Consider the following 25,998-nt stretch of genomic DNA (forward strand, 5'->3'; position numbering starts at 1 on the left):
TCCAGCCCAGAGCTTCAAACACAGCCGCTGGAACTGTGCAGTGAGGCCATAGAGTTCATTAGACCATGAGCAGTTTCCTACTGCTGTAGTACAGTATTACTTTATTCTTATTGCTGTTATAGTGTTGCACATGATATTAATCAGTCACAGACTGCATATTTTCACAGCAGGTTCTCAGCTCACATTTGCATTCCATCCATATCAGGCCCATATGATATATTGTGTTTAGTAGAAGCCCTTTAGCCTGACTGGTGCCACTAACAGATCCTGATATTACCCGGTTTTCTTACAGTGGCAGTATCTCAAAAGTGGTAACTTCATAAGAGACTTCAAAAAGTTCATGCATTTGCACTTACAAAATCAACAAGATGTAATTTGGCCAAATGTGCCCAATCTTTTGCACATGACTGACTGTACCTGCTCAGCTCCCTATTCTTTTTTATAAAGACCTTTATTGTCCAGTTACTATTTATTATTAACCCAGTTTAAACATTTGCCTGCCATACTGATATTTCACAACTGGGTTGCAGTGATATCATAGCAACTCTCCATAGAAACGGGCCAGAGGACATGGCAACCTGCCATGGAAACGGCTGAGCAGTGCTCTGGGTCTGGCCCTATAGTGAATATGGAAATCTATAGGAAAATCACAATCCCATTCAAATACTGCATGTTAGGACATTATCACACACACTCTGCAACCCTTTTGCCTTCTATCAGTAGACAGTAGCTAGCAAGACGATGCTTGGATGGAAAGATGGAAAGATAGATATAAAGATAGATAGGTATAAAGGCAGATGGACAGATAAATAGATGGATGGATGGATGGATGGATGGATGGATGGATGGAAAGATAGATGGATAGAAAGGCAGATGGACAGATAAGTAGATGGACAGAGATTGATCGAAAGGCAGGTGGACAGATAAGTAGATAGATCGATTAAAAGGTAGATGGACAGAGATCAACTGAAAGGCAAATGGACAGATAAATAGATGGACAGATGGATAGATGGATGGATAGATGGAAAGATAGATGGATAGAAAAGCAGATGGACAGATAAGTAGATGGACAGAGATTGATTGAAAGGCAGGTGGACAGATAAATAGATAGATCAACTGAAAGGCAGATGGACAGATACATAGATGAATAGAAAGGCAGATAGATTGGAAGATAGATATAAAGGCACATGGACAGATAAGTAGATGGACAGAGATTGATCAAAAGGCAGATGGACAGATAGATCGATCAAAAGGCAGATGGACAGATGAGTAGATGGATATAAAGGCAAATGGACAGAAGTTGATGGACAGACGGATAGAAAGGCAGATAGGCAGATAAGTAGATGGATGTACAGATGGACAGATAAGTAAATGGTCAGACAGACAGACAGTCAGGCAGCCAGCCTCTTTTCCCAGCACAAATCATATTAGCTACACGATATAATAGATATCATTTTCTTAATGTCCTCTAAAATTGCTCAGTCACACCTTGAGCCGTAGATGGTATCGGATGTCTTTGGAAGCTGCTATATTTACAGCCCTGAAATCAGTACACTGAGAAAAACCGGAGCTACATAGGAGGAAACAGAAGCTCAGGGTTATTCTTTTCAAAACACGATCCTTTCATTCGTCTGACGGGGTAATTATAGGTGGAGAATGGTTTGGCTTTGTGCACAGAATGTAGCGCCCTGTGTGTGTGTGTGTGTGTGTGCGCACGCATGGCAGTGCTCCTCACAGTGGGCTTATAACCAGATGGTCAGGAACCTCCCTGAAATGCAGTCATATTGGAGCATGGTCTGATATTGCTCCTCTGTGGCCGTCTCTGAAGCCTGTCCCCTCACCGAAACGCCATTGTTTACACAAAACGGCCTCATGTCATCACTAGTTGTCATGGGAACGCTGTCTGTCCATGCTCAGCCCTGAGGATGGGAATTATATAGACGGCAGCCAAGAGTGCACTCTGTGCTGTTAGATCCGTCTCCTCCATAAATGGATTATACTTTGAATAAAACAAAAATTGATTGCATTCGCTCTGCAAGGGGAAACCAATCATAAAATACAAAGAAAAGTGTACAAGTAATCATGCTGTGAGCTGATATTGTTGTTTGTGACGCTCATTTTGGAATGGATTGCTCTGGCGTCTATTTAGGGCTCGCACTTCGACGGAGCCGTGGAGTAAGTAAGAAGCGTGGAGAAGTGGCACTACAGGACACGTCTTTACCCGCGATACACCTGTTTGATGAGCAGAGTCTTTGTCATTAAACAACACGGCCGTCTTCTTTTCAGAGCTTACACTTCATTTTCAGTCCAGACACAAACATGTCAACGATGTCAGTCAGAATGACAGCGCTGTAGAGCGGCGTGTTAATCAAACAATCCAAACTGTCCAAAAACGGTCAGGCCCCCTTTACAGAAGTCAATCCTCTGAACAGCTCTTTCATTTCCATTTCAACACAGTAGCACTCATGTACTGCAAATACGAAAGTCTTGGAGCGTCGAGGCCCTCAATGATCTTGCCAGATACAGATGGCAGGGGCAGAGTCTAGCCCCCCCAGACAACCAGACAGGGACCCACCAGGTGGTGGTGGGGAGGAAGGAGTGTAACGTCAACATGTAGGCAGCTGAAAGCAGCAGAATAGGTGCATAAGTTGAGTTATTTTAAAGACAAGTGCAGGCCTGGTCTGTGATTTGTCAGGAGTAATGAATCAATTGGTGATGTAGCACCAATTAGAGTCGTACTGGCAGAACGTTTGCTAAATCTTCCATTTTTACAAAAGAGCTACTGACAATAACATTACATTATAACACCTCACTGGATGAGACGATGCAACTATGACAAGGCATGATGGTACATGATCAGCCATGGCATGTTTGTCAATGTTATGTATCAGTTATTATTCAAAAGTAACACTTTTATCCAATTTCAGTATTTTACATCTTAAAAGTGTTTTAATGTAGTGAGAATCTGCAAAGGCAAAGAGACTGCAATGTCGTAGTGGAGTTCATTTGGCCGCAAATTGGCACATTTTCGCTGCGGTACTGAAGTTCAACTGACGCACAAATTGGTAGTAGATTTTGACTGGGTCATGAACTGGGACACTTTTTTTTTACTGTGGTAGAGGAGTTTGACTGGGCTGGGACATTTTCACTGCGCTATGGAAGTTTGACCAGCCCACAAATTGGTACTTCAGTTTAACTGGCCTGTGAAATGGGACAGTTTTCACCAAGGTAGTGGCATTTAACCAGGCTGCAAACTGGGACAATTTTCAACATGATAGGAGGAATTTGACTGGGCTGCAAACTGGGACATTTTTTCTGCAGTAGTGACGTTTCACCAGGCTGTGATCTGGGACACTTTTCAGCATGGTTTGAGTGAGCCATGTGCCGTGGGACTTTCACCACAGTAGTGGAGTTTGACTGGGCCTCGAAGTGGGACACCTTTGTGGTAGTGGAGTTATACTGGGGCCTGAGCCACAAGACTTCCACCACGGTAGTGGAGTTAGACTGGACCTCAGACTACTACATTTCCACCATGGTAGTGAGGTTTGACTGGGCCTCAAATGTTTTACTTTTTGAGTCTTAGCTCTTTTCAGTGCTTTTTAAAGAGATTTACATTTGGGTTTTTTGGTTTCATCTTCATTCTTAGGGAGGTTTTTCCTTTTGACCCTTGGTTCTTTTCAGACTTTCTTAGGGAGTTCTATATTTTGAGTCTTGCTCTCAGCATTTCTTCATGGTTTTAAGGAATTTTCCTTTTAAGTCTTGGTTCCTCTACATGGTTCTTTCTTATGCTATTAGGGACTTTTTCCTGCCACTGCCACCCTCAGCGACGCTCATTAGCAGCCTGGACCTGCATTTCTAGAAATCGTTATGAGACGTGTGTGTTGTAGAAAGCGCTATACAAATATAGTCAAATCGAACTGAATTGAATTACCCTTTGGCTGAATTGGTGGGCATAATCAAAGCTATCATTTTCATATAGAAGCACAAATTTGCATGTTCGCTTGAGAATAGAGCTACGGCTCAATGGCAACATTTCTAATGTTCAATCCATCATAGCATCCAACATGGGGGGAAAAAATGGCTCAGCAGGAAATGAGCCATGACGAGAGAAAATGAAGATGCAGGATTCACACACTGTAATCATACGTGTGGAAAGTGTGTAGAAAGGAGGGTGGGAGGTTATTTCCATCACATACACTCACACACACCCATACTAACTATGTGTGCCTGCTACTCAGTCCATCTGAGGGAATGACATGCTGTCATGTCATATTACACGCTCTGTTAGCACTGTTGCCAGCACCTTTAAGTGGCAGTCAGGGTCATGATTGAGTTCAGATAGCCATAAAGACTGAGGCAGATTTATGTATAGATGGTTCTAATATATATAGAGCTGCCGCGCCCCTCTGTGTGGTTTTCATCCGTAAGCCCTCGCCTGTCGAGTACATTATAGGGTGAAAATAATTAAAATAACCAACTACTCCTCACACTTGCAATCCAGATTCTTAAGACACATATTGCATATTTTATTAATATTTGAGTGCTACTGTGCAGAGTTTGATTGAGGCCGGTGATTGATGCATGAGAAGTTTTATAGAACATAATCACATTAGCATCTAAATGAAATCCCGCTGCAGGATCTCATAATGGGGAAGTTTTATTTGCATTTGCCATATTTCAACTCGGGCCCCTTCCACTGTTCATTCTCATTATGGCCTGGCGCATGTGTTTGATCTTATTTATGAAGGCGGCTTACCTATTTAACCCTGAGAGAAAGGTGAGAACTTTTTACATTGTATATAACTTCTGAAGGTGCAGCTCTGTTAAAACTTAATTTTCACTATTCTTTCAATCCAATTATATTCAGTGAACCAAGACCTGTTTGTTTTTTTTCTCTTGGACTGGTGAAATGTCTTTGATGTGGAGGCCGCAATAAGTTTTGGGGGTCGGGTATTTGAATAAAATAGGGGGAACATGAACATTGTTTAAATTTAATTTGCAGCATCTGTCAGTCACCTGTATCAGGAGAGACAGTTATGTTCCATAGAAAACTAAACCTACTGTTAAAAGGTTGGTTGGGCAAAAAATGCAAAATATCCTTGTTACACGATGTGAAGCTTTCCTAAAGAGACCACTTCTTTATTGGTGGAATTCCCACCAATGCTGTGGTGCTGTATGTTGTGGTGATGTGTGCATCCGTGGAGTTTTTACTGAGGTAAAATCTGTTGTGGTGTTGGCATTTTCTTGTAGCAGGAATAATGCGTTACAATTCTGGTGATGGATTGCAGTGAAATCAGCCACTAACAAGGATACTCTCCATTTAAGACCCACTCACATTCTGCTAATTCATGCTCTTAACATTCAAAGTACAACCAAAAACTAGCAAAACAAGCTAGCTAACAAAACACTCTTTGGTTAGTGGAACTGTTTTCCTTCGCAAGAGGTAATGTTTATTTTTACCACATGTCGTGTCCTTACGCAACACATCTGCATGCTGAATTAGAGTTTTTGGGGTGGATTTTTTAGCCATGATAACACATTTACATTACATTTAGCACAGACAGCTGGGACAGTCTGACCTGCAGCAACTCTGGCGCCATGGTACTGAAAGCCACTCTGAAGTCCACAAACAGAACTCTAGCGTAGATTCCAGGACTGGTGAGGCCAAGTTGACCGCATCATCAGCTCCACCTTCACAAGGTCTAGGATTGCTTTAGAGATTTCATACTCCATTTGTTCCCATCCAAATTAGTCTATGTTCTCGAGCACGGTTGTCTTCAGGCATCCTCAAAACAAGATCAAGACCTGAGCCAAACCGCTTTTTTATTGTATAAACAATCCCAACAGGGAAATTTCCCCTCCGCATTGACCCCAATCTATGTAGTGAAACACCACATACACTAGTGACACACCCGCAGTGAGCACACTTGTCCAGAGCGGTGGGCAGCCCTATCTGCAGCCTGCAGGGAGCAGTTGGGGTTTAGGTGCCTTGCTCAAAGGTACTTCAGTCATGTCCTGTCAGCTTGGGGGATTAAACTGTTGACCTTTCGGTCACAAGGCTGGTTCCCTAACCGACTGCCCCAATAGCCATATGAAAGATTTGTTACACATGCTGACCAAGAGTGCGTCTGTTTTGCCTTCTCTGGAATCCCTCTGTGGACATGTTTGGGCAAATGTGCGATGATTCAGGTAGGCAGTTAGCACAGTGCTAATTGCTGGGGTATAAACTTCCATTACTATTTAGCTACATTAGCCTCAGTGCAAAACTATGGCTGGAAACTTCAGACACCTAACATGTCTTAGCTGATAAACTACATTTGGTCTTGGGGTAAAATTGTGTAAATCCTGATTTTTCGTCAATCCTCTCCTTTAAGCAACCAGTCTACCGTCTGCTGTGGACAAGCAAAAGTCGACACGTGTCGAAAGAAATCAAAAGCAGCAGGCGATGTTAGCCCTATGTACTTTCTGCAGTATATAGTTTGGCAGTGAACTCTTAAGAAGCTTTATTCTGTGCAGAGCCTTTGCTAAATGAAGTGTCATTTGACTGAAGATGTGGAAGACAAGTGAAATCAGCTATGAGGGCTTCACAGGGGAGCATCCGTCAGCTTTAGACAAACACCACTCTATTTTCATGCATCCCACCATTATTTCATGCTGCGTTAGTCATAAAAAGCCAAAACGCATACACAGCTGAGAAAGGTTACATGACTAAATCTCTGGGCTTCTCCTGCTGTGAGTTCTCATGGTTAATGTAATTGTGGGACAAAACATCCATCCATTTTCTAAGCCGCTTCTCAGTCAGGGTCGCGGGGGGGGAGGAGGCAGGATACACCCTGGACAGGTCGCCAGTCCATCGTAGGGTGGGACAAAACAGTCTTGATCAATTTCATTGAGTCTTTCAGTCACAGACTTTTCTTAAAGGAACAGGACTTTTATATTGACCTTTTCTGCTCGTCACACCTCGCATCTCATTATATTCACATTGTTTTTGTCTCCTTTAGCTGTTTTAAATCTCACCCCAGAGTGGTTGGAGAGCACGCATGTTCACACTGGTCGAAGTAGAATATGAGCATGTGGAATAGAAGTGCTGTATGTTCTGCCATGTTTCCTATAACTATGTAAAAGAAGCTCCACCCTGCAAAAAATGATATATATTCAATTGAAATGACCTTAAATCCAGTCAATATATCTAACATTTCCCATTTTGAGATGGTTGTGCACTTATTAGAGGATTACCTCGCTTATTTCCAGAGTTGTTTTACTTATTTTAGGTCAGATTATTAAGCAAAATGCCCTCACTATACTGACACATAATCATACTGGTTTCAAGCACGTTTCTGAAAACAAGTACAATTATCTTCCAATATTGTGAGAATTATTTTTCTTAACAACATTACTTAAAACTAGTAAAAAATGTTTAGTAATTAAATTAAATTAAGCTTACAACAACCTCAACAGGAGAAACATTATATTTCTTGACCGTATTTAAGACTTTAAGTGTCTTTCTTTGTTTTGGCCTTTGTTTCCTTATCTTCCTCAGCCATGTGCTTTTGTTTACATCTGCCATGTGCCTTTTTGTTTTGGTTTCCAGCTCCACCTTTTTCTCAGACCCTTCACCTGTGTCTTGTGTTTGGACCCTCCCCCTGTAATTAGTCACAGGTGTTTCTTGATGGTGTTGTCTGTGTGTGTGTGTATATATATATATATATATATATATATATATATGCCTTGTTTCAGGCTTTGCTTGGTGTGGGTTGTCCTTAGATCAGTTGTAGCTGGTGTGATGTTATTGGTTTTTAGTTTTGCCTCTTGGTTCTGTTTCATTTCTTGTCCCCCCACGTCAGACCGAATTTGCACCCCTGACCATAATAATGTTATCATGCCCTATGAGTCACGAACCATCGCTGATTAGTTGTTTTCATGTTGTTTTTTAATTGGAAACATGAAAACACAGCATAACAAGAAAAGGTCATTCAATGTGAAGTCATGTTTGATCAAAATGGTAATTTATGACAAAAACTAAATAAATTATGAATTTACAGCTTTGTCACATACGTACAATTAAAAAAACATTGAAAAAATCACATTGTTAATGCAGAAAAGAAGATTAAAAAGCTGCTTGTTTTGGTCAGCCTTGAAGCAAAAGGTGCACATTTCTGAATTCTGATTCATTTTTAAAGTTAAATAAAATGAAATAAATAGTTAAATAAAAATCAAATCAAAATTATTTATTTTACATTTGTCTTGGGTTTTATATTTTTCCTTCATAATATGTTTTTAAAGTATCAAAAAAAGCATAACTTATTTCTACACTGATATTTTTTCAACCTCTCTTACAATTAGACAGGCTGTTTTTGTTATTGTACCAATCCTACTGATATATGTAAATGAGTTCTGTTCTGATTGGCTGCTGTGTATTGAGTCTCATTAAAACACAGTCTGAGCAGAAACACTCTTTATAACTCTAATGTGAACTGTATGGTGATTAGGTGGATGTCTGTAAATGCCTCAGTTGGACTTGGGCTGTATTTGCAGTTCAATTTCCACAGCTGGACCCCTCAGACTGGAGAGTTGACCTAAAAATGAACAAAATTGGGTATTTCTTGATTTAGCCCCATTAAAATCATGACTTTAAACCAGCCATTAGGGGTGTACTTTGTGTATTTCTGGTGCCAGTCCCAAGCCCAGATAAATGGTGAGGGTTGCGTCAGGATCATGCGGATCACAAATATGATTGCCATACCGGATCGGTCGAGCCCCGGATCGGTCGGGTTAACAACGACCGCCTCCGGTGCTGTTGACCAGCAGGGTGCCGGTGGAAATTGGACTACTGTAGGTCGATGACCATCAAAGAGGAGAGGAGGAAGGCGGGTTAGAAGGCAGCGAGAGAGAAGGAAAGGCAGGAGTGTGGCGGTTAGAGTAGGGACTCTGAACATAGGGATAATGACTGGTAAAGGCAGAGAGCTTGCAGACATGATGGAGAGAAGGAAGGTAGATATTCTGGGTGTCCAGGAGACCAGATGGAAAGGAAGCAAGGCCAGGAACATTGGAGGTGGATTCAAACTTCTATCATGGTGTAGAGAGGAAGAGAAATGGAGTAGGGATAATCCTAAAGGAACAGCTTGGGAAAAGTGTTCTGGATGTAAAGAGAGTGTCAGACAGGATCATGAGCCTGAAGTTGGAGGTGTAATTTTGAATGTGGTCAGTTCATATGCACCACAGGTTGGTTGTCAGTTAGAGGAGAAAGAGGAATTTTGGAGTAAGATGGATGAAGTGGTAGATAATGTCCCTAGAGAGGAGAGATTAGTGATTGGTGCAGACTTCAATGGACATGTTGGTGAAGGGAACAGAGGGGATGAAGAGGTGCTGGGTATGTATGGTGTGAAAGACAGAAATGCGGAAGGTCAGATGGTTGTAGATTTTGCAAAGAGAATGGAAATGGCTGTGTTGAACACGTATTTTCAGAAGAGGGAAGAACACAGGGTGACATACAAGAGTGGAGGGAGGTGCACACAGGTGGATTATATCCTTAGCAGGAGATGCCACCTAAAGGAGATTGGAGATTGTAAAGTGGTACCAGGGGAAAGTGTAGCAAGGCAGCATAGGGTGGTTGTCTGTATAATTAGATTAGAAACAAAGAAGAGGAAGAGAGTGAAGACAGAGCCAAAGATTAGATGGTGGAAGCTGAAGGAGGAGGATGGTTGCAGGCAGTTTAGGGAAAAATTGCAACAGGCCCTTGGGGGCAGTGAGGAGCTACCTGAGGACTGGGAAACTACAGCTAAGGTGGTGAGAGAAACTGGCAAGAATGTGTTGGGTGTTTCATCTGGTCAGAGGAAAGAAGAAGGAAAGTTGGTGGTGGAATGAGGAAGTCCAGGAGAGTATTCAGAAGAAGAAGGCAGCTAAGAAAAAGTGGGATAACCAGAGAGATGAAGGAAGTAGGCAGGAGTACTGTGAGGCTAGTCGCATAGTGAAAAGAATGGTGGCAAAGGCAAAGGCTCAGGCCTATGATGAGCTGTATGAGAGGCTGGACAGTAAAGAAGGAGTAAAGGACTTGTATCGTTTGGCTAAACAGAGAGATAGAGCTGGAAAGGATGTTGTTTTCTTGTTTGCAATGGTGATGGAAAGGTTGACAGATGAGGTCAGGCAGGAGGCTCCATGGACCATGATGTTTGCAGATGACATTGTAATCTGTGGTGAGAGTAGAGAGCAGGTGGAAGAGAATCTGGAGAGGTGGAGGTTTGCACTGGAGAGGAGAGGAATTAAGGTCAGTAGAGACAAGACGGAATACATGTGTGTGAATGAGAGGGAGGCAGGTGGAAAGATGAAGATGCAAGGAGTAGAGGTCGTAAAGGTGGATGACTTCAAATATCTTGGGTCACCCATCCAGAGCAATGGACAGTGTAGAAAAGCGGTGAAGAAGAGCGTGCAGGCAGGATGGAGTGGTTGGAGATGGGTGTCATGGCTGATGTGTGACAGAAGGATAGCAGCAAGAGTGAAAGGGAAGGTTTACAAGACAGTAGTGCGTCCTGCTATGATGTATGGTTTGGAGACTGTGACTCTGTCTAAAAGACAGGAGGCTGAGCTGGAGGTAGCGGAGATGAAGATGCTGAGATTTTCATTGGGAGTGACAAGGATGGACAAGATTAGAAATGAGCAGATCAGAGGGACAGTGAAGGTGGAGCAGTTTGGAGATAAAGCCAGACAGGCCAGGTTGAGATGATTTGGACATGTGTTGAGGAGGAATAGTGGATATATTGGTCAAAGAATGTTGGAGATGGAGCTGCCAGGTAGAAGGAGAAGAGATAGACCTCAGAGAAGGTTTATGGATGTAGTGAAGGTGGACATGGAGATGGTTGGTGTAAAAGTAGAGGAGGCAGTGGATAGGGCAAGATGGAGGCAGATGATCCGCTGTGGCGACCCCTAAAGGGAGCAGCCGAAAGAAATCATGAAGAAAAGAAAAGAAAATCATGCCTTTAAGATGGCTGCTTCTGTTTATAGATAAGTGTCAGAAACTGTACATGTCTATTAGAGATGGGATTGAAGAGAGCTTTTACTTTTATCCTTTCCCGTTTCAGCCGTGCTGAATTATTCAGCTGGATGGTGGTGGGCCATGGGCAGCAGCAGGTTGTTAAAAATTGCCCTCCGAACAGGACTGTCGTTTTCTACCTCAGCGGGTACATCACTTCCTGTGTTAGGGCTCATTCAAGCATGGGCTCTAGTCTCCTGACCGCTCTGACCCTCCTCCCTCCTGCAGTCCCAATCCCCCAGCTAATACACTTCACTGACCATTAGCCCTAGCAGTGCACAGTGTGTGCATAACTGCAGACAAAGCACCCTGAATTCAAGTGAAAAACATCTAACAGCTTCTTCTGAATGAAATGATGACCTCAGGGAAAAAGCCTGAAGGTCACTCACTTCCTGTAGCTTTACCTTTTAGAAGAATTTACATGTTTTTCAAAATATGTGCCAATTTTGTAATGTATTTTCATAGATTTTGAAAATATATGCAAATATTAAAATATGACATTGCATATATTTCACTTTTGTTTATTCAAATGTGTCAACATCTTGGCGTTTGAATTTTTTTTCAAATTTTCTACTTGAAACTAAGTTAACATGTTCTATATTATGCAAGTCCAGAGAGGTAGTTAGAATTTTCTTGGTCTGTTATCTTGAAATATAAAGTGTTTTACCTTGTTACCTCAAGATAACAAGATAAAAATGTTATCTTGAGAAGTTAATGATCTTGTGACCAAGATAACAGAAGTTGTTTTTTTAGACAATGAGTTAATTATCTTGTGATCTCAAGATAATGAAGTTGTTTACTTAAGAGTACAAGTTAATTATCTTGTGATCAAGATAACAAAAGTTGTAATCTAGAGATCACCAGTTAATTATCGTGTAATTTCAAGACAACAAAGTTCTCATCTTGAAATTACAAAATAATTATCTTGTTATCTCAAGATAAAAAAGTTATCTTCAGATAACAAGTTAATTTTTATGTGATCAAGATAACAGAAGTTGTTTTTGAGATAACAAGTTAATTATCTTGTGATAAAGATAACAAGTTGTTTTTGAGATAACAAGTTAATTATCTTGTGATAAAGATAACAGAAGTTGTAATCTTGAGATAATGAGTTAATTAACTTTGTCTTGAAATTACACAATAATTAAACTGTTATTACAAGATAATTTACTCATTAACTCAAGAAAACAATCTAGAAATTTATAGCAGCTGCTGGCCTCTCTGGACTTCTGTACTTTACAGAGCACATATTGACATTTTCTCTGTAAACTTAAGTGCACAATTTCTGATTTACTGAGTTTTAGCATTTGGAAAAAAAATATAACCTATAAAATATGTCATAACTTCTGCACAGGCCACTTTTTATGTTTTATTTTAATTTCCTCTGTGTTAAATCCAGCAAATAAACAGTAGATGTATATTAAAATGTGCAGAAGTGTGTTTACTTATTTTAACCTTAAAACATTAAGAAGACATGAAATTTCACCAGGGGTGCCCAAACTTTTGCAACTTTTTTTACGACTGCAGAATAGCAAACTGACAGTAATAACTCTCAACTCTTAAGGGGTTAAATGACTCACAGATTTCACCAGCTTGGCCCACCGTCGTTCTACACTCCAGCAGAAAGCAGACAGAGATTTATGAAAGAGCAGCTGCAAATGTTTGCAAGAAAAATGTAAAAGAATGCAAGATAACCAAGGACACAAACTGCCTCTTTAAAAGCTCCAGACTGCTGCCAGCCTTGCACTGACAGCGTTATTGAATACAGAAGCTCAGCAGTGGCGTCTCAAGAAACATAAAGAGAAATGAATCATCGGCACGGCTGACAGGACCAAAGCAGCTTCATATGAAGATTCAGACTTTACATACATGCACTGATCCCTTTGTTAAAAACTCCTGTGTTGTAGCTCCGTCTTGCTGGTTCACACTTAGAGACTGTAGTCCCTCTCTTGATTCACAGTTTGACTTATAACACAGGTCTTTCTAATAAATTGGCCAATTAGTGGAAGTACAAGTATGTTGTTTCTAATAGAGTGGCCAGTGAGCAGTAGTACAAGGTAGTGGCCAGTGAGTGGAAGACCAGGGTGGGTGCTTCTAATAAGGTCGCTAGTGAGTGGACATACCGAGTGGGTGTTTCTAGTAAAAAGGCCAGTTAGTGGAAGTACAGGGGGGTGTTTCTTATAAAGTGGCCGTTGAGAGGAAAAACAGGGTGAGTGTTTCTGATAAAGTGGCCAGTGAGCAGTAGCACAAGGTAGTGGCCAGTGAGTGGGCGTACAGGGGGTGTGTTTCTAATAAAGTGGCTAGTGAGGGGATGTACAAAGTGGGTGTTTCTGATAAAGTGAGTGGAAGTGGAGTGGAAGAAGAGAGTGTTTCTGATAAAGTGTCCAGTGAGCAGTAGTACAAGGTAGTGGCCAGTGAGTGGAAGACCAGGGTGGGTGCTTCTAATAAGGTCGCTAGTGAGTGGACATACCGAGTGGGTTTTTCTAGTAAAAAGGCCAGTTAGTGGAAGTACAGGAGGGTGTTTCTTATAAAGTAGCCGTTGATAGGAAGAACAGGGTGAGTGTTTCTGATTAAGTGGCCAGTAAGTGGAAGCACAAGCTGGGTGTTTCTAACAAAGTGGCCAGTGAGTAGAAGTACAGGGTGGGTGTTTCTAATAAAATGGCCAATTGAAATATTTAATTACATTCAAATATACTTAATTCAGCTTCAGGTTTCCCCTTTGAGTACTGTGCTGTTGGGGGTGCAGTGGATGGACTGGATGCAACAGCTGTTGTTAAATCTGTCCACTGATGTAACTGTCATTCTGCAGCTTCTGGGAAATGAGAGCTGTTCTCTATGCTAACTTTAAAGACTCCTAAGGTTGCTAAGCGATAATGCACCAAAAGAACCAGCAGGAGTGGAGGAGCTCACTTGGGTCGAAGTCTCACAGCTGGACAAGCCGGGCTGAAGCTGAGCTAAATCCATCGCTTTTATTCTCCCCTCTGCGTCAGCATGGACTACATCTTTGTGTGGGCTGCAGGAGGGGACGGAGCTGACCTTTAGACATGTTTGTCCAACATGTGTCCCCTCGTGGCCCATGACTCACCATCCAGCTGATCCACGTGGTTTCTGGGGTTTTGCTTTGTGATGTATAGGAGTAGTCATGACCAGAGGTAGGTAGAAGAGCCTAAACCTATTCTCACATATTAGAAATAGCCTGGCAAAAAACAACCTGTATAAAAAGGCATCACATCCAAAGTCTTGGGAGTTTGAAGTTTTAGTTCATACAGCATCTGTCAGCATAGGAACTGAATGGCTCTATTCTTCTCCTTTTCAACCCATTTAATCTAAAATAAAATGCTAAGCCTCCAAGGTGAAAGACGTACAGTGGTAAAGCAGCACAAGAGCCAACAAACCCAATAAAGGAGTTAAGAGCTAAATGTGAGGGACCAAAGTGGAACTGAATAAACACGAAGTTGAATCTGTTAAAACATTCCTTAAGTGCTGTGCGAAGGTCAGTGAGCACCATTCATTCATTTAATTTCCAGTCAAAACAGCCATTAAGTACAAGCTCTTCACTTTCTGGAGATAATAAGATATAAGTATAAGGCAGGAGATTGTCAAAGGAATGGAAAAAAACAGGAGTTTCCAAAAGTGCAGTTCAGAAAAATTATTCAAAGCTACAGGGGAAAATGTGGCTCCTAACAACCACCTGGAAGACCACCTGATAGACACCAAAACTGTCCTCATCAGATAAACAGCACTTAGAGCTTTCATCTTTGAGAGAGAGGAGAAAATCAAGCTGCTTCAGATCTGAAAACAGCCACAGGTGTTTCTGTCCATCTTTCCACTGTGAGAAGACGACTCAGTGCTATGGGTCTGAAAGGATGTGTAGCTGATCAAGAAGAACGAAAGAAAAGGAGACGGACACATCAAACAAAGAAACTAAACAATGGACCGCCCCAGAGTCCAGACCTCAACATCACTGAATGTACTTGAATCAGCAAAAGCAGCAACCAACCAAAAAAGTGCAACCAACTTCTAAGACTGAACTTCGGAGGTGCGGCTGCAGATGGACAAATTAAATACTGGAAAAATTAAATACTGAAAAGTTTAATATGCTATTTAAGTGTTGAGGCTTCTGTGTAAGTTAATTATATATATACATATATATATATATATATATATATATATATATATATATTTTTTTTTTCCTTGACATAAAAATATGTACTTAATAATCATTTTAACAGGAAATGAAATAAATGAAGGGTGGACTTTGACTTTTGCCCAGGACTGTATATATAACTAGTTTTCACTCATGTGTGGTTGTAAAAGGTATAAAAGGTAAGAATTGGGGAATGCGGAAAGTCTTTTTTTTTTGTTTTTTTTGAGGAGTAGGCCTTTTCATACAGAGTCAAGGGGATCACTGGAGCAAGATGACACGACAGAATAAAAGTGCCAATTACTGGTCTGTACAGAGAGCACAGCAGACTAATTTGTTCTCTCTTGAGCTCTCTGAGCACTCATTGTGACCACTCACTTTTATATGGAACTCATACAAACTTGTCCTGACTAAAACTCTAGTCTTACTGCTTCATCATCAATGGCAAAGTCTTAAGCACTTGGCTTCTTGACCAAGGACGAGCTTGCCTGGCAGTAAAGAGAGACACTGCCATTTGGAATCATTTGTTATATTCATAATTTTGTTCAATAATGACTTAAAGATTTTCTTCAATATTTACTTATGAACATACACCGATCAGGCATTAAAACCACCTCCTTGTTTCTATGCTTACTCTCCATTTTGTCAGCTCCACTTACTGTATAGGAGCACTTTGTAGTTCTACAGTTACAGACTGTAGTCCATCTGTTTCTCTGATACTTTGTTAACCCCTTTTACCCTGTTCTTCAGTGGTCAGGACCCCCATGGACCCTCACAGAGCAGGTACTATTTGGGTGGTGTATCGTTCTCTGCACTGCCATAAAACTGATGTGGTGGTGGTGTGTTAGTGTGTGTTGTGCTGGTATGAGTGGATCAGACCACTGATGAAGGACTAGAGGATGACCAATGCAAACTGTGCAGCAGCAGATGAGCTATCATCTCTGACTTTACATCTACAAGGTGGACTGACAAGGTAAGAGAGTCAGTGAAGTGGACAGTGAGTGTTTAAAAACTCCAGCAGCACTGCTGCGTCTGATCCACTCAGACCAGCACAACACACACTAACACACCACCACGTCAGTGGTACTGCTGAGAATGATCCACTGCCCAAATAGTACCTGCTCTGTGAGGGTCCATGGGGGTCCTGACCACTGAAGAACAGGGTAAAAGGGGGCAAACAAAGTATCAGAGAAACAGATGGACTACAGTCTGTAACTGTAGAACTACAAAGTGCAGCTATACAGTAAGTGGAGCTGATAAAATGGACAGGTGTGGCAATTGAACCTCACATTTTATTCGGTTTCATTCATGAGAGTTAAATGAGCATTAAATGTCTGGCTTGGATCTTAGGGCTAAAGTGTACTGAGGTACTGAGATGTGCCCTTGAGGGTACTACCCCAATGACAAGGGTTGTACTGCCCCAGTGACAGTTTAGTACCTTTTTCTGAGAGGGGAGCTGCTATAGCCGTCCCTGCAATATTGTTGTTTAAAGACCCCAATATTAGCCCTGAAACACTGACATGACACTGAACATGAAAACACTGCATTTCATTTACTTGATCTCCACATGAACAAAATCTATTACATCAACACAATTATCCTCTTTCATTTCTCTTTTGGCAGTAACTGTGCTGATGTAACATGTTTTATTCATGTAAAACAGATGAACACATTTGATGTACATTCACTGCAACTCTTTATCCAGTGTTCACTAATTCTTAGAATTCAGCCACACTGAACATTTCAATTAATTCCGGGTAATAAAATAAACGTTAAAAAAAACTTCTTCATACTCCCTTTACAATCTCGTCATGCTTTTCTAAGCGACGGTTTGTTTGGCAATATCTCATCTTAATCACGCGTTCTGAGTTGATTAAAGCTCCTCAGCAGTGAGCCATCCCGCCCTCATTGTTGGCTTTATTCTCTCCGGTGCAGATGTCTGTGTGCTTCGTGCTGAATAAATTCTAATGCCTTTTCACTCTGTGGATAATAGCACATGTTTTCAGGATTAGATAATAAGCCTACAGAGTCTCCTTTCTTTATTGTTCTAGGCTTAACACCAGAACAAATCACCAAAAGCGCCTTTTTACATTTGAATTTCAAAGACTTTGGGCTGACTGCCTCTGAGTTTCTTTGAATTTCTTTTTTTGTCTTGATTTGGAGCACTGAGTGTTATGAAATATTAATTTTAGGGGAGCTTTTTGCCCAGTATTTCTCCCAGATTTACTTGTGGCTGTTTCCACCTGCTGTTTAGGTCTCCCCTAGACATACAATCAGGGCCGACACTAGCCTTTTAGGGGCCCTAAGCAGGATTTTTGGGTCCCCATCTTCTTAGCTGTACTGTAAACCTGGGTTGATCACAGCCTCAGTAGGTAAACCTGGATTAATCACAGCCTGAGGATCTAAAACCAGATTAATCACAGCCTGAGGATCTAATCCCGGATTAATCACAGCCTGAGGATCTAAACCCAGATTAATCACAGCCTGAGGATCTGAAACCAGATTAATCACAGCCTGAGGATCTAATCCCGGATTATCACAGCCTGAGGATCTAAACTTCGGTTAATCACAGGCTATAAACCTCGAGTATATAAATCTGGATTAATCCCATGCTGATCTAAAGACAGATTAATCCCAGGACATATATCTTAACCGGGATTCATCCCAGGCCATACAATGCTGTGCAAATGTTTTAGGCATCTAAGCAAATTTATCTCAGCAGTGAGTTTATCACAATTTTCATTAGAATAGTCAGGAAAGTCATATTCATAATTTAAATAAACATAAAAGCAATAAAAAGAAACAAGAATTTCTTGGGTCCATATTTTTTCTTGACACCTTCATATATATATATCATAAATCATTATTAATAGGGCGGCATAGTGGCGTGGTGGGTAGCGCTATCGCCTCACAGCAAGGAGGGCCTGGGTTCGATTCCCCGGCCGGGCGACCAGGGTCCTCTCTGTGTGGAGTTTGCATGTTCTCCCCGTGTCTGCGTGGGTTTCCTCCGGGTTCTCCGGTTTCCTCCCATAGTCCAAAGACATGCAGTCAGGCCAACTGGACATGCTAAATTGCCCCTAGGTGTGTGAGTGACTGTCTGTGTCTGTCTGTCTGCCCTGCGATAGACTGGTGACCTGTCCAGGGTGTATCCTGCCTTCCGCCCAAAGACTGCTGGGATAGGCTCCAGCACCCCCCCCATGACCCTGACGGAGAAGCATCTTAGAAAATGGATGGATGGATAATCATTATGAATTAATATTCTATACGTTCTCATTCTCAGCAAATAAACGCAAACTACACAAATAAATAAATTTTGAAAATGTGTCTTGGACTAAGACTTTTGCACAGTACTGTATATCTAAACCCAGATTAATCACAGGCTATGTATCTAAACCTGGATTAATCACATGCCATGTATATAAACCCGAATTAATCAAAGCCTGAGTATTTAAATCTCAGTTAATCAAAGCCTGAGCATCTACACCTGGATTAATCATAGGCTATATATCTCCACCTGGATTAATGACAGACTATATATCTAAACTTTTATTAATCACAGGCTGAGTATCTAAACTTCGATTAATCACAGGCCGAGGATCTAAATCCGGATTAATCCCATGCTGAGTATCTAAACCCGGATTAATCCCAGGACATATATCTAAACCTAGATTAATCACAGACTGAGTATCTAAACCCAGATTAATCACAGGCTGAGTATCTAAACCTGGATTAATCACAGGCTGAGTATCTAAACCTGGATTAATCACAGGCTATGCATCTAAATTTCGATTAATCACAGGCTGAGTATCTAAACCTGGATTAATCACAGGCTATACATCTAAATTTTGATTAATCACAGGGTGAGTATCTAAACCTGGATTAATCACAGGCTGAGTATCTAAACCTGGATTAATCACAGGCTGAGTATCTAAGCCCGGAATAATCACAGGCTGAGTATCTAAATTCGGAATAATAACAGGCTGAGTATCTAAATCTGGAATAATAACAGGCTATACATCTAAATATCGATCAATCACAGGCTGAGTATCTAAACCCAGATTAATCACAGGCTAAGTATTTAAATCTCAATTAATCAAAGCCTGAGCATCTACATCTGGATTTATCACAGTCTGAGTGAACCTGAATTAATCACAGCCTGGTCATCTAAACCTGGATTAATCACAGTCTAAACAGTATCTAAACTTAGATTAACAGAGAAACTTGTTAAGTGCTGTGGTAAAAATTTTGTGAAGTTGAAACCCTGTCAGAATGCCTGTGTAAGGCACAATCCCATATTTCATAGAATTAAAATGTTGAAACCAAGAATTTATTATTTATAAATATATTTATTATTAATGTTTGTTTGACAAATTTATGCACATTTTGAATGTGATGCCAGCAATACGTTCCAAAAAAGTTGGGACGGGGGCATGTTTTCCACTGTGTTTCATCACCTTCTTCTTTCAATAACACTCTGTAAGTGTTTGGGAACTGAGGAGATACTGCTGTATTTCTGAAAGTGATATATTTTCCATTCTTACTTGATGCAGGATTTCAGCTGCTCAACAGTTCGGGGCTCTTTTGTCTTATTTTTTTGTTTGATAATGTGCCATATGTTTTTGATAGGTGGACTACAGGCAGGCCAGTTTACCACCCTAACTCTTACTATAGAACCATAATGCTGTAATGTATGCAGAATGTGGTTTGTCATTGTCTTGCTGAAATAATCAAGGCCTTCCTTGAAGAAAAAAACAAACAAACAAAAAAAACTGGATGGCAGCATATGTTGCCAAAACCTGTATATATCATTCAGCATTAATGGTGCCTGCACAGATGTGGATGTCACCCATGCCATGTGCAATAATACACCCCCATACCCTCACAGATACTGGCTTTTGAACTGTGCTGATAACAAAGCTCTTCATTTTGGAGAACGTAATGTTCATGATTTCCAAAACAATTTAAAATTTTTATTTGTCAGACCACAGGATACTTTTCCACTTTGCCTCAGTCTATCTTAAGTGAGCTCAAGCCCAGAGAAGGCGGCAGTGTTTCTGAATCCTATTTATATATAGTTTCTTCTTTGCATAGTAAAGTTTTAACTTTTTTAACTTTAACAGCAATGAACTGTGTTCACATACAGTAGTTTTCCAAAGTATTCCTGAGCTGATGCAGTGTTTTACAATACAGAATCATTTCTGTTTTTAAGGCAGTGACACTTGAGGGCCCATAGATAAAAGTGAGCCCGTTCTGGTTTTCAGCCTTGTCCCTTGATTTCTCTGGATTCTCAGAAATTTTAATGATATTTTGTACTGTAGATGATGAAATTCCCAAATTATTCATTGTTTTACACTGAGAACTGTTATTCTTGAATTGTTACACTATTTGCCAGCACAGTCTTTCACAGAGTGGTGAACTCAACATCTTTACTTCTGAAAGACTCAGCCTCTCTGAAAGGTTCTTTTTCTACCCAGTGATGTTACTGACCCGTTCCCAATTAACCTGTGTTTTTTTTTGCATTACACAACTTTACCCATCTTTTGTTGCCCCATCCCAACTTTTTTGAAATGTGTTACTGGCATTAAATTCAAAATGGTCATACATTTTTCAAAAAACAATAATACAATTTCTCAGTTTCAACATTTGATTGTTGTCTTTGTACTGTTTTCAAATAAATATAGGGTTTAAATGGTTTGCACATCATTGTATTTATTTTCATTTATATTTTGCACAGAGTCCTGAATTTCTTTGGAAATGGAGTTGTAAATGGGTATGTTTTTGAGGGACATCACTTTTATACCCCTTGCTTAATCTTAGACCTCATAATGGTGCAGTAATTACCCAGAAGTTGTTTAGGGTGGCCCTACTGGCCATGGGACTCTTTAGTTTCTTTACCTTTAGTAGAGTAGAGGCATAAGCTACATGCTTATGTAGCTTATTAGGTACAGCCAGTATTGCACATGATTTTAGCAAACAAGAAGGCTGAAGGCTAGAATGTGCTTCCTCAAGGCATGACGCACCACAGCATCTTTTCAAACTGCAGTTATGCAATGTCATTGAAGCTCAGTTTTATTAACATAGTCGATGGCATTAAAAGTTGACACATTAAGCTTAAACTCAAATAGGTAGAACACATTATCTTAGCAAAAATGGTTCTGTGTATAAAATGTATAAAATTATGAACAATTTTTGGTCCTATATAGAACCATTTTTGGTTAACCACCTAGGGACCATTAACATGAATTATATATACATATATATTTCTCGATCTTTGTGATAATACAAACAATACAAAGTGATTCAAGCAGTTTCTAAATCTGTAGATTCACCCTATCTATTCAGACTTATCACGACATCGTGCATGGCTGACATCTGGAATTATGAGCCTATGAAGAGGGGCTGAGGCACACATCCTCTGCCTCTCACTGTGTGTAATTGGTAGACTCATGTCCAACTACATTTTGTGTAAAACTGACCAATAAACAACTCAGAAAATCATTAAGCACTGACCCATCATTCCGGAAACCCTTCATATTTCATTCAGTCTACGTTAGAGACACGTGAAATGACGTGTACAGATTTTTACAGCTACTGAAGTTGCTACCGCAATCTGATATGAAGTGTGGGTATCATTATATGAAGAGACTTTAAAGAAGAATTTAAGAAGATATGCACAAAGCGAGAAAATGCCCTCAAACCCCAGAGGGGTAAAGAGAAATATATAGAAAACTCAAAAGAACATTTCAATGCATAAATGGCCTAAAATAAACCATTTTACTTTTCTATATACAACCCTGTTTGTATAAATTTTGGGATGCTGTGCAAAATATAAATGAAAATACAGTGCATTAACATGTAAACCCTACATTTCATAGAGTTATCAAATATCAAATGTTGGGACTGAGAAAGTTTTTTGAAAAATATATGCCCATGTATTTAGGAATCATTTGTTGGGCATTAGAATTGCTTATATGAGGAGCAGTCATTTTCCTCTTCCATGTAAGATAAATTATGTTCTGCTCAGTGAATGTTGCGGAAACATGAACAGAAAATCCAAACAAAACAAATGGTAGGGTTACACCAGTAAAACCTGGCCATTTCCACCCCTGCTTGTACCTCTCAATGCTGATTTATATTTTTGCAAGGCTAACCCTGATACTTAACTATAGTAAGGTGGAATCAGTGTCAACTTGTTTAACATGTTTAGTTCTACATGTGAGAAGTTGTATGTGTGAGAATCTCATGTCAGCTTTTTTCAGCTATTTTCACTACACCAGGCCACAAACCTGCGTACTAAAATATCTTTTTTAGATACATTGTAAATTGTGACACTGCAGGACATCATAACTCCAGACTGTATAAGCTTCAGTAAAGTTCAGAAAAGGTTTATTCCAGGATTGACATTCAGAAGGATTTCTTTTCTATTTCCTTCTTAAGAATTTGTCTTACTACGTCATGCTAATTCTTCCTGAGGCCAGCTTGGCTCTATTAGGACAGTTTCCTCACTCGACCTTATAAACCGCTGTAAGAATAGGTTCCTCTGAAAGAAACATGAGGCTGTTTGTGTCCCCTAATGAATCGCTGTTTTCCATGCACCGGTGTGCGTCCGCTTTGATGACCCTATCCGCTCTGTCACAGAGGATTACGGCTTTAGCGTGTTTTTCCCTCTTTTACTAACCCTCTTCCTGCCTTTTGTGGCCGACGCTGCAGAGTGACCTCGATCGGTGCCAGCAGTTGGAAGTAGTGTTATCACTATATCAGAACCCTGACTGCGATACCGATACCAACTGTAGAGTATTACAATGCTTGATACCAAAACAGCACTAAATTATCATTGTCTGAATCCCTGTCTCCTCAAGATATATGTATGAACACAGACAGAGCACAATATGTGCCATGATGTGACTGCAACATACGCCCATAGTGCGCCTGAATTTAACACCGCATGTAACCCCGCTCACAAGCTGCTCACTCGTAAGGGCAGGGTCACCGGTTCGAAAACCAGAGCCGACAGTATGTGACTGAGGTGTCCTTAAGCAAGACACCTAACCCCCAACTGCTCCCCGGGTGCTGCGGATAGGGGTGCCCACCGCTCTGGGCAAGTGTGATCATTGCCCCCTAGTGTGTATGTGGTGTTTCACTGCAGGGGTGGGTTAAATGTGGAGGTGAAATTTCCCCGTTGTGGGACTAATAACGGTCACTTAATCGTAATCTTAAACATCTTTCCACAATATATATTTAAAAAAAGGATTTTTATCATGGTGAGAAGAGGCGGCTTCTGAGCCCTACTGGTTCAACCCTGCTATAGGCACAGATGACATGTCTTCGTACACAGTATGCAAATCAGTCAACCAATGTTACCACCCCCTGATGATGCCCTATTTGAGCTACACTCATAAATATGAAAGCTTGGGGAGCCTAGCGTGAGGAGAGAACCAGCCCAGCACCATCTCACAAAGTTGCGATATGCCATCTCTCTGTAACAACTGTGAATAACCCAATTAATCTAAGCTTACTTTGTAATAAAGATGTTATGTTATTAACACGTTTATTGATGATGTTCAACATTTGATTAGGTAACCTGAGGGACCGATTAAGTGAGGATTCTTGCAAGTCCTATAAAGCTGCCGGTGTTGCATCTAATTCACATTTCCCTTCCCAAATCAAGGCGCCGCACTCACTGAAGAGAAATCAACAGCAAACACGATTGTCCCACGTTTAGCTCATCCTTTCTCTAATGCATATCTCGGTTTTTGCTGTTATTTACTTTCTTGTTTCATTTTGAAAACTCTAGCTGTCCTTTGCATTTTGTTTGAAATTTAATGATTAACAGATCAACGGAAATGGTCCAAAATTACTTGGAAAAGTCTCTTCTACTTGTGTGTTTTACAGCACGTGTCAGACTCCAGTCCTCACGGGCCTAAACACTGCAGACTTCGGCACATTGCCTCATTAAACTCACCTGATTTAACTCATCAAGTAATTACCAAGGCCTTCATGAGCTGAATTCAGAGAGCTAGATGATAGTAGATGTTAATATCCGCAGAACTTTGGCCCGGAAAGTCTCCAGTGTGACATACCTGTTTTACATGCAAATGAAAGAAAAAAAAGTCAGCCCATCCTCACCAATTAGCTTGCACAATCAGAAGGAATACAAAACAGGGTTAGCATATTGAACTGTTTACCACATTATACCACACTGTAAAAGCATTGAACTTTTGATACAATACAAGTTGGGCTTTGGGTTCAGGAAGAGGAGGACTGGAATAAAAGCTTTCTCCATCCTCCTCCTTTCCTCCAGGGCTGAGATATTATTGGACTTTAACAAACAGTGTAACAGAAGCGGCTGCTTGCTTTATTATATTCTCTGCTGTCAGCGCTTTCTCCAGTTACTCCTGCTCTTCTGTATCCCTGCATTTAGCTGTAGCTGCCAGACACCTTCAGCCATTTGCTTCTGGAGAATGACTTTGGATATTTTACCTTTAGTAGCATAGAGTCAGGCCTTCCATTTAACATTATATCTGACCTCTGATGACTTTGTGAGGAAGGAGGTCCCTGCCGACAAAAACTATGCAACTTTTTCCTTTATCTTGGGCATCTGGATTATGATCTCACGTATTGAAGGAAAAAACTTATCCAACACCAATTAATTAATCAATTAAACCACACACACCCAGGCTTCAATAGCTGCCAGCCCTGTTGAATCTGAACATCACTTAAATAGTTCCTTTCCAGCAATATGAATTAATCTAAAAGGTCTCAAGAAACAGCACACTAAAGAAATTGCAAAAGAAATGAGGGAAAACTGTTGAAATATACCAGCCTTAGCCATTTCTAAGGCACTGAGACTGTGAAACACAATAAGAGCCATTATACCTAAGTGGAGAAAACTTGGAACAGTAGTGAATCTTCCCAGAATTTTGGCCTACCACAATTCCTCCAAGAGCACCTAAACAACTCATCCTGGAAGTCGAAGAACACACATTGAAGGAACTTCAGGCATCATAATTTCACCATTAGTAAGAGACAAAAATATTCATGGGAATATTTCATGGGAAAGTTGCAAAAAAAAAAAAACAACCTTTATGACACCCAAGCCATTTGGAATAATGTTCTGAGTACTGGTGGGTTGAAAGTGGGACCTTTCAGAAGATAGTAGTCTAGTAGTCCCTTTTACAGTCAGCATAAAGTTAATACAGCACTGTACAATAGAAACATCATACCAAAGGTGAAACATGGTGGTGGTAGTGTGGTGGTGTGGGGATGCTTTGGTTCTTCAGGGCATGATTTGAAGCTAAAATGTATTTGAGTTATGAAGCAAGACAATGATCTGAAGCAGAAGAGCCAAAACCCTGAACCTACATTGAGATGGTATGGCAAGACCTGAAATTGTCATGCTTTAAACACCCTCCAATGCGTTGGAATTCTGCAAAGGAGTGTGGGGCAGAATTCCTCCACAGTTTTTGTTGCTATAGGTGACACATGTTTAAGGGGCAATAATCTTCCTACTACATGTGAGAAACACTTTTTATTTATTTATTTATTTTTTATCAATGATAAGCTTGCAGAGAAAGAAGGTGAGCTGGAAGTCCTCAGCCCAAACATAATATTCCTTCTTGAATGATACTCATCTGAGAAGCAGCATCTGAAGGAATTCTAAAAATTAAATATTTTAATAATCCTTTCACAGCGCAGACATATCAGCCTGGTGCATAAAAATCAGCATCATCGTTTGAAGCCTGCATTTAAGAGGCTGCTGACATGCAGCGCTCGCACATCTGCACAGATTCAAATCAAAAAGACGGAGCAAAGGTTTCTCAGTGAGACA

This window comes from Pygocentrus nattereri, chromosome 7 (assembly GCF_015220715.1).
Source record: "Pygocentrus nattereri isolate fPygNat1 chromosome 7, fPygNat1.pri, whole genome shotgun sequence".
Taxonomy (NCBI): domain Eukaryota; kingdom Metazoa; phylum Chordata; class Actinopteri; order Characiformes; family Serrasalmidae; genus Pygocentrus; species Pygocentrus nattereri.